Source organism: Nyctereutes procyonoides, unplaced genomic scaffold (genome assembly GCF_905146905.1).
Source record: "Nyctereutes procyonoides isolate TBG_1078 unplaced genomic scaffold, NYPRO_anot_genome, whole genome shotgun sequence".
Taxonomy (NCBI): Eukaryota; Metazoa; Chordata; class Mammalia; order Carnivora; family Canidae; genus Nyctereutes; species Nyctereutes procyonoides.
The window spans coordinates 47269513-47284446 of NW_026575126.1; the positions used below are offsets into that span (position 1 = coordinate 47269513).

General features: G+C 50.2%; 1 protein-coding gene across 2 annotated transcripts in view; it reads left to right on the forward strand.

The window, feature by feature from the left end:
• Nucleotides 1-14934, forward strand: part of SNX29 (sorting nexin 29) — a 530502-nt gene that overhangs the window by 323571 nt on the left and 191997 nt on the right. The gene's annotated exons all lie outside the window — the stretch shown is intronic.

Here is a 14934-nt window from a genome sequence, read left to right on the forward strand (position 1 = left end):
CAGCATCAGGAGTTCTGCTCATATGTTGAGCCCGGACTGGTCCTCTTACACTGGCTGCAGGTCCTGGTCCCAGTTCTCCTACTTGAGCCGTGATACTTCCTGAACTCAGCGGGCCTCCTGTGTGTGGTGCAGGGGGCTGGGGATCCTGGGGTTTAGACTGGGGTCAGCGTCACAGCATCCCTGAGCTGGAGAGAATGGCCTGGGCTTGAAGCAGTTCTGTAGGAGACACAGGACCTGCTGAGGGTTGAAGGCAGACTGATCAGGCCTGTGGGTGGGGATAGGGGGTACGGGGGAGAGGCTTCTGGAGGAAAGTGCTCTGAAGGCGTCTGGCACCTGGGATGCTGCAGGGAGGTCCTGTCTGTGAAAGGAGTGAACTGTGACCTCAGAAAAGCGGTGCACTGACCGTTGGTACAGAGGAGGATGGAGCTGGGTATAGTTCATGTCTGTAGGCCCCAGTCAGTGATCTCGAGTGTGATGGAGATTTCTCAGCTGTGGGGGATGCTTCTGAGATGATGTCACATTCAGAATGGTTGCCTCGGTTGAAAAGGCCCCAGAGCTTTCCTTTGGCTTCTGAACTAGCCTTTCTTAGCATGTGTGCCCTTGGGGAAGCCAGCGGTCAGGGGCTAGTGGTCTCTGTGGTGTTTCCTTCTTCCTTCTTCAATCCTATCAGATGTATGCTTGCTGTATCCTAATCACTGTCCCTGGAGCTTTCTGTACGCAGTTTGGCTCTTTACACTGCCAGTGAGCAGGTATGAGAGCCCTTTCTTAGTGTGGGACCCGAGGCCCAGAAGCTTGGGCTGCCTGCCCCAACTCACAGTTACGATCATAGAGGTGGGTCCACTGAGGCCCCCTGCCTCCAAGCCTGCCTCCTTTCTTCTGGCCACACACTTTTCCCTTTTCAAAAGTCTTGGGCGAGAAAGCATCACTTAACATGGTGATGGTGTCCGTGTTAAACATCCCCAAAGAAAACGCTGGAATCTATGAAGCAGGCATAGATGGGGGCTTAAAGTTTATGTGGAAGCACACCCTGTAAGCAGAAAGGAATGAGGGCAGGCTTTTCCCTCACCTCTTCTGGATGATTCTATCCTCTGGGTTGTTTCAGTGTCTCAGCAGTCACTTTATTGGTGATTTGTGAACATGAACTGTGTCAGGCACATGATTTGTCCCAGAGATCCAACAGTTGAACAAGACCACAGTCTACCCAAACTGCACCACCTCTGGTTGAGCATGAGACCCCAGTGCACAAGAAGAGGTAAGGTCGTAGGCTTAGGGCTGCGATCCAGGACAGTAGAACAGGGCCACCCTCTGCATTCCCGCTGGGGATGCAGTGAGCCAAGCTGACATTTTGCTCCCAGGACAGGACCAGGAGTCCCAGCACCACTGGTGGGGTCAGCCAGAGAGGAGAAGCATGACCATGGCCTGAGGCTCATGGTACCCATCCCCCATGGTAAAATTGTTGTCCTCTACCTCTGAGTGAGAGGTCTGTCTTGGTCTCTGCAGGCTGCTGAAAGGTGGGCAGCAGACACCAGGGCCTGGAAAGCCCCAGATCCAGACTCCAGCAGATCTGTGTCTTGGTGAGGGCCCACCTCCTGATTTGCAGATGGCTGTCTTCTTCCTGTACCCTCACATGGTGGAGAGAGAGAGGAAGCATTCTGGTCTCCTCTTCTAAGGGCCCTGCTGTGGTCTGGATGTTTGTGTCCCCACCAAATCTTTGTGTTGAAAACCCAGTACTCAAGGTGATAGTGTTAGGAAGTGGGGCTTATGGGGATGGTTGGGTCATAAGGAAGAGTCCTCAGGTGTGGGATTAGTGCCCCAGTCACAGGAGCTGGAAGCAGCCCCTGGCTCCTTCCACCATGCAACCATGCAGCAAGAAGCAGATGGTCTGCCTCCTGGAGGAGGGCCATCACCAGAGCCCAACCATTCTGTCACCCTGATCTGGGACTTCTAGCCTCCCGAACAGTTGAGAAATACATTTATTTTTCATAATTTGTTAGAGCATGAGACCCCAGTGCACAGTGAAGAGACCAAGGTAGGCTGCAATCCCATTCATGGAGGCTTCACCCTTGTGATCTGATAACCTCCTGAAGGCCCACCTGCGTACCCACCCAGGGTTCATTACACTGACCTTGGGCCAGCCAGTATGCAGGGGTCAAATGATAAAATGGGGGTGTGCTCTTCTTTTGCTTGTTTCTGTTTTCTTTATGGTCTTCATTCTTAGGCAGGCTCGCTTGCTCACTCTCTGTTGGTTTTTAGCAGGTTCAGCTTACATCCTATGAGCTGAGAAATTTTGGTGATGAGAGAGAGCTTTTTTCTCCATCAAGATTCTTGGAATTGAGCCTCCTGCCATCCCTGAACCAATCCCTGTGGCCAAGGGGGTGGTATGTACTGATTGGTGAGGTCAGGGCACATGCTGACTGGGACCAAGGGTGTATGGTCAGCCCCCCAAAGCTGCTTGAGCTCAGAGCAGCTCTCACAACCTTCTTTGGGCTCAGTGCCATTCTGCAGATTTCCAGGCCCATTGTCGGGGAGCCCAGGAGATAGAAAGTTGTTTCATTGAAGGATTCTGTTATTCAGGATAGGCTTGGCTATACTGCAGTAACAAGCACTCCCTAGTTGCAGTGATTTACAAGAATAAAAGTTGATTTCCTGTGCACACTGTGTGTCCAGCCTGAGCTGTCCAGGACCAAGGGTGGAGGTGGCCTGCTCCATGCAGTCACTCAGGAATTGGGGCCGACAGAGGCTCCTCTGTTTTGCAGCCACACTGTCTGGAGGACATGGCCTTCTCACTTGGCAGGGGTGGGGACAGCTGCAGAGTCCCCGAGGAGCAGCCCTTTGCTGAGACTTGGAAGTGACATGTGTAACTTTTACCTGGAGCCCACGGGCCAGAGTAGCCAGGTGCCTGTGCCCTGCTGAATAGGGGCCTGGGAGACATGAGGGAGTAGAAAGGCAAGCGCTGGTCTCTCGGCCACACGGACTCCTTTGTGCCTGTGTCCTTCCCACTTTAGGGCTAGAGCGGCCCTGGGCTTGTGACTTCAGTCCACCTCTAGACCGGTGCTTTCTGCCAGTAGGGAGAGAAATTTAGCCTTATCCACCCTCTGCCCCCAGCTTGATACATGCTGCTAAACAAGTGAACTCCCTTTTACTTCTACCAGATTTGGGGGTGTGGGCATGGTCTCACTGGGCAATTGATTGCTCAAGTGCTAGAAGACAGTGGAAAGTCCCATTTGATGAGCTCCTCTGTAGGGGTCGGTCATGGGGAACCACTGTGATACAGTTATATTTATCCTCATTACATGTCTTGGGTCTCCAGTGGCCCAGGAAAAAAGTTATTTCCATGGCCCTCCGTGGAAGGAAGAGACATGAGTGATGTTTGTGGAGTGCTTGCTGTAGGCCAGGCTGTATTCTCAGTGCTGATATACATATAGGATCTTAGTTAAATGGCACAGTGTCCCTGCAGGGAAGAGGGTATGGTCTCAACGTCGGGACTTGGAAATGGTCAGATCTGGGGAGAAATGATAATTACTCCTGGTCATGGGACACAACCTACAAACCGTGGCCCCAGGATCAGACCCAGTGTGTCTACCTCTCAATTTTTGTTTTCTAAACCATTCTATCCTGTCTTTTCATTCTGACAACCCTGGGGCTTCAAGAAATGTTACAAGGGTACACGTTTTCTTGTGTCACCAGGAGCTGTGAGAATCAGAGTCATAGCTGCAGCACCGTTGATTGAGCCCTCCCTGGGTATGGACTCAGTTAATCCCAGTAGTGACCCTGTGATTTAAGTGCTTCTGTGGCCACTGCTTTATAGATGGAGAAGCTGAGGCCCAGAGAGGCTGAACAGCTTGTCCAAGGTCACCAAGCAAGTCACTGGCCGGTGGGATTCCTCATCCTGGCTGTCCAGCTCTCCCAAGTTCATCTTCCAAATCACTGCCCCACACTGCCCGCTTCGACTTGAGCATGACCTTCCCTCTGTACGGGCGGGCATCTGTGTCCCCAGCTCACCACTTGGCAACGATGGTGTACCCCATCCCAGAAGGGGCCCTCTCAGCTTGAGGCGAGTGCTGTGTGGTACAAGAAGGAGGACTCTCCAGGGAGGAAAACATTTTTTTGATGCTCATAAAATTTAATGTTTTTCATTTACTTTCTTCTCTTTGAAACTTGGGTGTAATAGTTTGAGCTGTGTTTGAAATATTCAGGAGGTCTCTGTATTCCTTCTGGTGGAACATAATTAAGAATGCATGCTGGCCTCCCCTCATTTCTGGAAGACATTGGAATATGACAAAGAGCCATATAATTTCAGAATTTACATCTTTATATGAAATTCTGTGCTTTCTAGCACCCTGCACAATAAATGTAAAAACAACACTCCAGGGTGAAATATTTTTTTGAAGAAACCTCTGGAATGGGGAATTAGTGTTGGATATGTGATATTATATAACTTCCTTGGTCTGGCAACCAGTTCTGGGGGGTAAGAAGAAGCTGTCCCCTGGTGAGCCCCTCCTGGGTGCCACCTTGGGTGCTCTGAAGTCTGTTCCTGTCCTGCTTGGTTCTCCCAGCAGCCCTGCCTGTTCTGTGTGACGGATCCCTACTTGACAGCCGAGGAGACAGAGCTCAGAATGCAGGCTTGGAGGTGGGGGCCTGGGTTTAAACTTGTTCCCCTGCCTGATGCTGCCTAACCTCCTCCTGCCCTGCAAACTTCAACTTGGTATAACTTCTGGAACCCTCCCCTGGCCCAGGCTGAGTCGGGGCCTCTCTATGTTCCTCCTGCACCACTGGCCACACTGTGTGGGGACCATCAGAGTCTGAATCCCATGGAGACAGGAAGCTCCCTGAAGGTCACCATGGATGCCCAGCACCCAGGACAGTGCCTGGCACACCAGCGAAGGGCCAAATAAGCAAATGAGGTAGTAGTTCTGGACGTGTGCAGGGAGGCACCTTTGGCCGCAGGAAGAACTTTATAAAATAATGACTCCGGAACTGCAAGAGATCATACCCCATGGTAGTTAGGAGCATGGGCTCTGAGTTCGGATCCCAAGCTCTCTGTTGGTAAGTCTTGATTAGGACTTAACCTCTGTAAGCTTCCGTGTGCTCACCTGTTCCATGGACATGGTAGCTAGCATGCAGAAACCACCAGGGCAGGGGTTTTATCTCTTTTCTTGGCTGCTGTATCTACAGTGCTGAAGTACAGGGCTTGGTGGATGGTGGGTGCTCCACAGAAACTTGTTGAATGGATGAATCTGAACATTCTCAGCTCTTGCAGAGGTGCCTCCAAAGAAGGGAATGTGTTGTGGCCGGACCTCACAGGTTAGCTGCGCCTGAGCTCACGTGTGGGTCCTGCTGAGACCTGGGTCTGGCACAGAGTACGTGCTCAGTAAATGTTTGCTCTTAGTGATGAGGGCTCCCTCCTCCTCTCCTCCACTGCCTTTAGTCCCTGCTCTGCAGGCAGGAGAAGGCTTCCCGGGCTGGGCGGTGGATGAGGCCCCTGTGGAGATGCCTCCTAACTCCAGGATCCTTGGGAATCAATAGTCGTCCTCCGTGAGCCAGCTTCTGCCGCCTTTTGAAAGGAGAGGCCAGCAGAGCTTTTTAAAGTAATTCCTGACCCATTTTCACAAGCTCAGCCAAACACAGTATTTTGTACTTGTAATAGGTTATAATTACAGCCATTGTATGATGCCAGGTAAACTGCATCATCTCCTGTGTTAACAGAAAGGAGTCTTTGTCCTCTTCTCCACCACTGACCCTCCCATAATTGATCCAGCAGAAATAAGCCCCGGAAGTGTCTGGTTTTGTTGCTGGCTGTGGTAGGGATCCCAGCTGCAGTGTGTGGAGAGGATGAGATCCTGTGCTCCATTCAGGACTGTGAACTGTGTGGGAGACAGCAGTGTCTGCTGGGTGCATAGAGGCCACGGCATTGCCATACCTCCTCCTGCAGGAGTTTTGTGTAGCAAAAAGAATGTGGATTTAGATGTTAGCTATTGCGATAACTTCTTGATGATCGTGGGCGAGTGTTTGAAACTCTTTGGACCTCATTCTCCTCCCCTATGAAATGGGAGCAACAATAGCAGCTGGTAGAATGTTGACGGCCACTGTGTACAGTTGTGTTGGTTGTACACTGCACAAGAGCATGTGCTCAGAGTCCAGCAGGAGCTGTATCCAGCCCATGCCCCACTCACTGAGCTTAGGCTGTGGCTACCTAGAATGCGCACCTTTTTTTTTATTTGTCCAACAGATCCTCTATCAATGGCCCTGCAGATGCTTGATCTGTATTAAGTGTTCAGAAAACAGCAGCTGCTGATGTATCCTTCATGGAGACAATGCACGAATGGATCAGAGTAGTTGGGGAAAGACGTAAAGTGAGATTTGAGTTAAGCTTTGAAGGGTAGATAGAGTTTTTAGGAGGTGTGTGTGGGAGAGGGTTGGAGGAAGAGCCGCTAGTCTCATTTGGTGAACGTCAGTCTCTCTCTTGAAATGTTTCCTCCCCTCCCCTTCCTACCTCACCCGTCCATCACCCTCACCCCTCCTTCCACTGCTTGAATGCCATGCCAAGGAAAATAACAGGATGCCACTGAATGCTGTTCTTAAGTTTTGGGTTCTGGACAAATTTCAGTGTAGACAAAATGGTGTCCCGTATCTCCCTGTGCCCATTACAGGCCCCACGCTGTTCCTCCTCCAAGACCAGGCCTACCGCGTGCTAGCTCTCCTTGGCCCCCTTCTCTGTATCATCTAGAGGTTAGTTGCAGATATCATGTCACTATTTGACAGGTGTTAGGCCGAGAGGGGTGTGATCTGGTTTGGGTTTCAGGGGGGCTGTTTGAGCATCAGTTTGGGATTGCGGTGAAGAGCAAGAACAGGTAGCGGGGCTGTCGTGTTTGTCCAGGTGGGAGATGGGAGTGCTTCTGACCCAAGGCTCAGGTGACTGGCGGGAGGAGAGGGAGTGGATCCGAGAGAGGTTAAAGCTCTCGATTGTACAGGGCCTGTGGCACCGGCTGCTTTTGTTGGCGCCTGGTTAATAGCAAATAATGGCTATTAGTACGGAGTGCTTAGTGCATGCCAAGCTCTAAGCTAAACACTTCTTATGTGTTGACTCATTGAAATCTCTAAAAAGCCCTGTGACCTTTACACGGTTACCAACGTCATTTTACGGAGGAGAAACTGAGGCCCAGAGAGGTAAAAGCAATTTGGCCGAAGCCTCTGCTAGGATGGGGATGGGGGTGGGAGGGTGGTCTGGTGACTCCAGGTGCACACCTTGGCCACCACGCCAGGCAGCCTCTCTGCTGATGCTCCGACAGGAGGGTGACAGACGAGGGGACCTGTTGGAGAGCTTCGCAGCTGCATAGTGTCTCTGTGTTGTTCTTGTGTGAATGCATCTTTCAGCAGAGGGCTGGAACTCACGGTTTTGTGTCCCCCCCCGCCCCCCGTCATTGCTCATTTGTCTCAACTGCTGGGAAGGTGTTGGCTGCTACTTTATTATCACGGTTTCTATATATGCTTCCTTTGCTCTTTAAGGGCCATTAGCAAAGGCAGCAAAGAAAAGGTGTTATCTGTGCTGTTCACAGCTGCTGCTCCATGTGACCTTTCTCTATGGCTCGCCTTGTGTATTCTCTGAAAGGTCACACGTCAGGAGACATGAGGACCAACACTGGGGCCCGGCCCCCGGCAGCGCTGCGCCGGGGCTGTCACAGTTACCGAAACATCTGTTTCTCAAAGGCATCCCATTATTAATTGAGCTGTTGTTAGTTCTGGGTGTTTCTTTTCCCCCATTAAGTCGTAATCCCAGCCAAATGTTATCAAGTGTTACTTCTCTCGAGCCTGGCGGTTCTGAACACAGAGGGGCTCGCTACAGAGGCGATTAAGGGAGGCTTTTTCAGATTGAACTTCTTATCGCTAGGGTTTCCTTACAAGCTTCTACTTATCTCTGCGACCGTGCAGAGCCCACACAGCCCTATCTCGGTGGCACTTGAGGATGGGTCCGTCTCAGGCTTCGGTTGAGTGTGTCACTTGACAGCTTTATGATGTGATGTCGAGGAGGACCAGTCCCGAGATTGCAGAGCTGCTGCCTCATTGGAGGGAGCCTGAACAGCTCCTGGGCTCAGCAACAGCAGGCACTCACCCACCCGAGCCCCCCACCAGCTCAGCAGGATCACAGCAAAAGGTAGCCCGGGAGGAAGGAGGAAACCAGAGAGACTTGGAAGACAGGAGATGTAGGGCTGTAAGCTTTGGGGTTACTGCCCCCCCCCTTGCAGACTTTGGACAATTGCTTGCCTTTCCTGAACCTTGGTTTCATCTTCTGTAAAATGGGCAGAGAGCTCTACTTCCCAGGCTTGTTGTATGTGCTAACGTGTAAAGTGCCTGGACCACTGCCCGCCTCTAGAAAATGCTCATCATGATTACTGAAGGAGCGTTCACCAGGATGAGCACCGGGTAGCTACCGGACTCTCTCTCTTGGCTCCTCATGACATACCTGAACGATAAGGGATAGTGTCCTCTTTTGACAAAGAAGGTAGTATGAATCAGAGATGTGAAATTACGGTCACACAGCAGTGGGTGGACACGGCCTGGATTTGACCTCCATGCTCCCCATGCTCCCTTGTTTTTTGTGCCCCATCCTGATTTTGAACATCTTCAAGTAATACCTAATAGTCCCTTGGACTGTCTTCATGTTGGAACCTGGTTTCCAAAATGTCTTCACATGAAGCAAAAACCACCTTGCAGAAGGCTCATCCTGGGGCGGCCTGCACGCTCCCAGAATGTCCTCTGCAGTTCTCCTGGGGACTCTGCATTCCACAGTTAGGGCCTGCCCTAGCAGAGGTTCTTGCCTACCCTGGGTGCTCCCTCCTGGACCGCCAGCGCCTCCTGGGGGTGGGTGTCTGTGGAACGGCATGAGGCTGGGCCTCTGGAGGCCCGGAGGGCAGTGGAAGCAGCCGGAGCCCACATGGCTGTCTTCTGCTGCCTGCTGATGACAGCTGTGCTCTGTAGGGTGGATGGTGCCTTTTCGTGTGTGTGTGTGTGTGTGTGTGCGCGCGCGCGCGTGTGTGTGCATGCGTGCATGCACCCACCATGTGTGTCTGATGGTGACTTTCCTTCGGAGTGTGTGCATGTGTGCTCGCGTGCATGCACACCCATGTATGTGCGATGGTGCCCTTTCCTAGGCTGTGTGCCCCCGTGTGTGTGTGTCAGTACCTTTCCTGACACGTGTGTACGGTAATGTGTACCCCTGTGTGCATGTGACAGTACATTGTCCGGGGTGGGAGGGTGAGTGTGCCGGTATTGCTACCCTGGGGGCAGTGCTCTGAGTCCACAAGCCCAGCCTCGTCACCCCTGGCAGGCCCCATGCTGTTGAGACAGTGGCTCAGCATCCTGGTGATGGTGGGTAGAGAGGGCAGGGTAGAGCGTCTAAAACATAGGCTCAGAACTGAATCTCGGTTCCGGTGCTGCTGGCTCCCTATGTGGCAGTGGGCAAGACGCTCACCCTTTCTGTGACTGTTCCCTCAGCTCTAAGATGAGGAAAAGTAAGAGCATTCTCCTCCTAAGGAGCCCTAGCATCCCATGAGGTACTTCCTGGAGAGATGCTGGAGCAGCCCTAGTGCAGGGTAAGTGCACTGTGATCCTGACTCTTCCTCCCCACAATCACTGTGCAACCCCCCCACCCCCACTATTTCTCATCTTTGGGAGTCTCCTGCCCCCAGCGAAGGAGTAGCCTGGGTTTAGAAGCTGGAGATCCGGTCTAGAGTCGTGGCCCTGGCAGGGCATTAGCTGTTGGCCTTACACAGGACTCTTGGCCTCTGTCAGCCTGGGATTCCTCTCACCCCAAACAATCACAGCATTTCCCTTGCTGGGTGACTTACCATCACATGAAGGGTTGAGTGATGGAAAGAATACAGGCTTCAGAGCCATGATAATTGGGTTCAGATCTCAGCTGTCATTCGTGGACTCTGTGGCCTGAGACTTCCTCAGCCCCTGAGCCTCACCTTCCTCCCCTGGGAAATGAACCCACTCAGGCATCTATAGGAAAGGGTCAGAGAGGTTGATGGCAGCTATAACTTTTCCAGACCTGTTTCTGGGCTGGCTGTGGATACTCATTATTTTAGTTAACGTTGGTAATTTTCTTAGTTTTCAAGCCCAGATGGACACTGGACAAGAACATAAGGTATATCCATCTGAAAGAAGGACAGGTATTGATGGCATTGGTTCTGTTTATATATATAACGACTCTTATCTAAAAGGGATTATATTTTGACTTTTTTCATCATTATTCATAATTATTTCTGATAATTAGTAGAAGACATTCTTAAATTTACCATATGTGTTGTATGTAGATAGGTGCCTTTCAGCCTATCTGGAGTGAAGATCTGGGTTTTTTATTTTTATTTTTTTTAAGAAAATTGCCAATTCATTGTGGACTGACACTTGTGTCCAATACAAAAAAACCTAGAAAAACCATGGAACTCCTGGATTTCATAGCAATATGAAATTGTGTTAAATATTTGTAGACCTCTACTGTCAACTCCTGTTCTTCCCTTGTTCCAGACTGGTAGCCGGAGCCCACAGTCCACGTCTCAGCCCCAGTTCCTGGGCCCCTCTGGGCAGCAGGGCTACAGACCAAGCACACTACTGCATGCACTATACTGCATGTGGCTTGAACTAGTTTTTCTCAGGCTTGGGGCTTTGCTCACCTTAGTGAGAAGTTGGAAGTAAACAGCTGACACGTGGAAAAGCTTATGTGACATCGCTGTTTTTGCAAATACAGGTTGAAACACTAGTTTTTCTGCAATGAGGGACTAGCCCAGCTGCAATTCATAGCTCAGGGTGTAAAATGCTTCCCTTTTGTCTTTGCTGGTGGCTCCCAAATCTGGATGGCCAGTGGAATCTTTAAAAAGTAGTTCCTTGGGTTTCTCCTCACCCCCCACCCCCATCAGTTCCTGAGGGTGAGGGCCACAAATCTCTATTTTTCAAAAGCCCTTGAAATGACTGATGATTGACTTGCTCTGGGAGCCGCTGGGCTACACTGCACTACTTCCCTTCACCCTGTGGGGCACACTCCTCTCCTTAACCCCCGGAGGGCTTGGCTGTGTCCTGTAGCCCAAGGTGGAGTGCGGAGAGCACAGGGGACGGTGGCCATCCCACCCTGTCACCTCCTGATTCCCACACCTTAGTCTCACAGCCTGGCATCTCTGAGCCTTGAGGAAGACAGGCCCAGCCTGCAGGAGGGACGTGAGCAAGGGTCACGTGAGCGGATCGATGGAATTGCCTGGAAAAGGCTCAAAAGCAGGTTAAGACAGATGGGCACTGGCAAGGTGCTCCTCTCTACCTAGATGCAGGTGCAGTGTCCTCATCACAGAGAGAGGGCCTGGATCCCTTCCCACAGCCTGTGTTGGGGGGACCAAAGAACAGCATGTGCATCTTATAAGACTTACGGTGCGGAGACCTCTAAGTGAATGTTCTCACATAGTTTGGGGTATGTGACCAGAAGAGCCTCCATTGCTGTTAAAACTGGGGGCCTGTCTTGGCTCAGTTAATCAGGGAAGTGTCTAATTACGTAGCTGAGGGGAGGGAAAAGCAGGATTGGCTTGAATGTGATTAGATAAAACATTCCGATATCAAAGGAAATGCCAGAGGCATTTTTTTAAAATTTATAATTCTTTCGTGATTTGGCAGGTAATTATGATAATTCCTGGGATTTTCACAGACTTAAAAGCTTTTTCACAGCCACCTTATTTTTGGAAATCATCTTCTCTGATGCTCCAGCTGGAGTGGATTGCTCAGTCTCCCGAAGTTCCAAAGCTATCGTCTTCCAAAGCCCAACTCAAATGTCACCTTCCTGATGACGCTTTCCCCCATCCCTTATGCCAGAGATACCAAGTAGGTGTCATCCGCAGGCCAAGTGTCTGATCTGTAGGGGCTGCCTGGGTGCTCCCGTGGGGAAGGAGTGCAGCAGGCGACTAGTGATGTCTGCCAAGGGGCCAGAGGTGGGGAAGAGTTGGTGAGCCCATGTGCTTGGGCATTTATTTAGGTTCCAGCCATTTGGAGCTAAACTGGTGCTCTGGGCACAGGTGCAAATATAGGGGCTGGATAACTCTGCAACAGATTTGCCAAGTCACCAGGGTGTGGTTTTAAAGGTTTGATAGATGTCGCCAAACAGCCTGTGACTTAGACTTCTTGAATCTTTCTACCATCTTCTCTCCAACCTGAAGGGCAAAACCCAAAGGGTAACTGATGAGCCCATGCACCTTGTTAATCCATGAGGTACCTCTCAAAATGGCCCTGGGCATAGTGAGCGGTGGGCGTGGGAGGCTGCCCGGCATGTGCCAAGGCTGGTGGGAGAAGTGAGCGAGTCCTGCATGTTCTCTCTGGGGGAGCCCTTCCCTCATGCCCTGTCCTCTTTCCCAGCCGTCCTCTCTTGGCAAGCTCTAAGTTTATCTGATCTCTGGGGTGTGAACCCCAGGACCTTCCTGCCCCCTTGCCCATAATAAGGCCTGGCACATGGTCAGCAGTTGTGTTGGTGACATTTCCTCACTGGGGGGTGGCGAGCCTCTCTCCACAGCTGAGTTCCTTGGTAAAGCACATGTGGCCCCTTTGCACCTGGCTTCTGCAGACAGCCCTGTCCTCCATTCCCCTGTTGTGTGATCAGCCATCCTGTACAACGAGCTCTCCTCCCTGAGCAGCGCAGAGCTTGTTAGGTGGGGCTGCTCCTGTCGGTGGCACAGTGGCCCCAGGCAGTAGAGAGGGCATTGAATCTCCGTTTTGTAGGTGAGCGACTTTAGGCTCCTCACAGTTGAGCCTGGCACCAGAGCACACTCTAAGTGATCAGGTGCAAGCCTGTCTGGCACCAGAATCTGAGCCCTTAACTGCCTGTCTCAGCTGGTCCCCAACCCCCGGCCCCAGCTCCGGTAACCTCTGGGCCTTTGCACCTGCAGTTTCCTCTGCTGGATATGCCTTTCTCCTCCCTGTCTCCTGGTGACCTCCTAGAGCTCAGCACATCTATGGGACATCGAAGACCTACAAGTCTGCATAATTTTAGATGCCAGGGGGTGAGCAGGTGATGGGGTTAGAGAAAGGCTGATCCTGAGCATGTTCAGGTTTTTTTCATCCTTTGGGCAGTGGGAAGCAAGGAAGGTTTTAAACATCATCAGGTGAGAAAATCCGATGTTGCTTTGGGAAGAGCATTCCGGTCTGCTTAGCCAAGAAGGGACTGAAGGGCAGCTAGTGTCTATCCCATCCCCTTGCAAGTCCATGGCTGCTGAAAATAAAGACCAGAAGTGGGCAGGTGAGACCAGAAGTGCCCTCAGAGCCTCATAGAAACTCCAGCAGGCAGTGGCTGTGCTGCTGGCTTTTGTTTCTATGATCTCCGCTGCTTTTCTGAGGCTCTCGGAGTCTTGAATCCATTTCTAGTCGCACTAGACTTGGAAAGAGTTATTCAAGGAACAGTAAGCTCAGCATGGTTTATGTAAGATCAAAGCTGTTGGTCTCAGTGGCTGCATGTGGGGATATCTAATCTAGAAATTCGGAGTTTCAGAGCTTAGCTTAGTAACAATAACATTGCAGTTTTAATGATTGATCAAAATTATTTTATCGGTTTGTCTCCTCAGTTCTACTGGATCTCCTCCACCCCTACACCCTCATCCCCCTTCCCTCGTGAAATGAAAGCTTTGTCTGACGTGGTCAAGTCACTCTTCTGGCTGCAAGAGAGAACCGGGGTTTTGACAGCTCGTGATAAATGCTGTTGCAAGCTGGGATGTTTCGGTGTTTTATGCATTTTTGGAAAATTGTTTTTAACACTCTGGCTCCCCCTGTAAAACAAAGCAAAACAAAGACAAAGTAAAACCCCGTTTTGCTCTGGAAATGCCGGTGGCATTTATTTAAAGCTCTGTTTTGTGGGGCATGTTAGCAGGTATTTAGCAGTAATATTGGCAAGCTGTGTGTTTCCTGCTTACTGTGTGGTAAATGGATCCTCCGCCCTGAGGAAGCTCATGGAGGATTTATGTGATTTCTTGTGTGGAGGATCTGCACAGGCATTATTAGCGATTGGTTATTTGTTTGTGAAAGGCCAAAAGAAAATCGTCTTAAGCTTTTTCTATACAAAAGGAATAACGCAACTGGGAAATATTCATTTTAGGTCTGTACAAAAAGAAGCTGGTTAGAGGCTCCCTGACTTATCTCCCGGTGTTAATTGCATGGTACTTGCAATGTCTTTTGTGTCATTCTCACTTCGCATCTCACCCTGGTTTGAAAGAAGGTGGGCACTTAAGGGACAGGGAGTTGCCACGAACAGGGTTGGGGATTCACGGAGCAAGTTGAAGGAAGCATCAGGATTTGATTGGGAGCCCGGTGCATTTTATGTTGACTGCCTTTAGTTTCAGGTGAAGAATTTTAATTCTTTTACAGAGCCCAAGTGGTTATACCCACTGATTAATGGAAGAGTGTTCATTATCAGCAAACTAAAAAGTAAGGGAAAATAGAAATAATGGGAAGAAAATATGCCCCTTGACTAATGTTAATATCTTGTTTATTTCCTTTTATGCCTTTTATGCCTTTTACCTTTTATATAACAACATATCCAAAAAAAAAAAAATAATGAAAGAAAGAAAAGAGGATGGCCCCTCTTTTTAGTTCTCCAGAGACATTGAGACTTAGGTAAATGATCTTTTCTTTTCCCACAAAACGTCTCCCTATATCCCTTCTTGATTCTGACAGTATGTTTTACATTTTACATATAGTATTTACATATACTATATTATGTATAGTATCAATGGTCTGATATTTTTTTGTCTTAAATAGAACATGCTTAGTGCCTGGCTGAAATCTGTGGTGTACAGGACAGGTGATCTTGGGAAAATCAGGGGGATGGGGATGGGGGAGGGTCTGTTGACCTCTGAATTCTCGAGGGATTCTCTTTAAGATGGTTGTAAGATTCTTCTCTGAAGGTTCCTAAAGAGC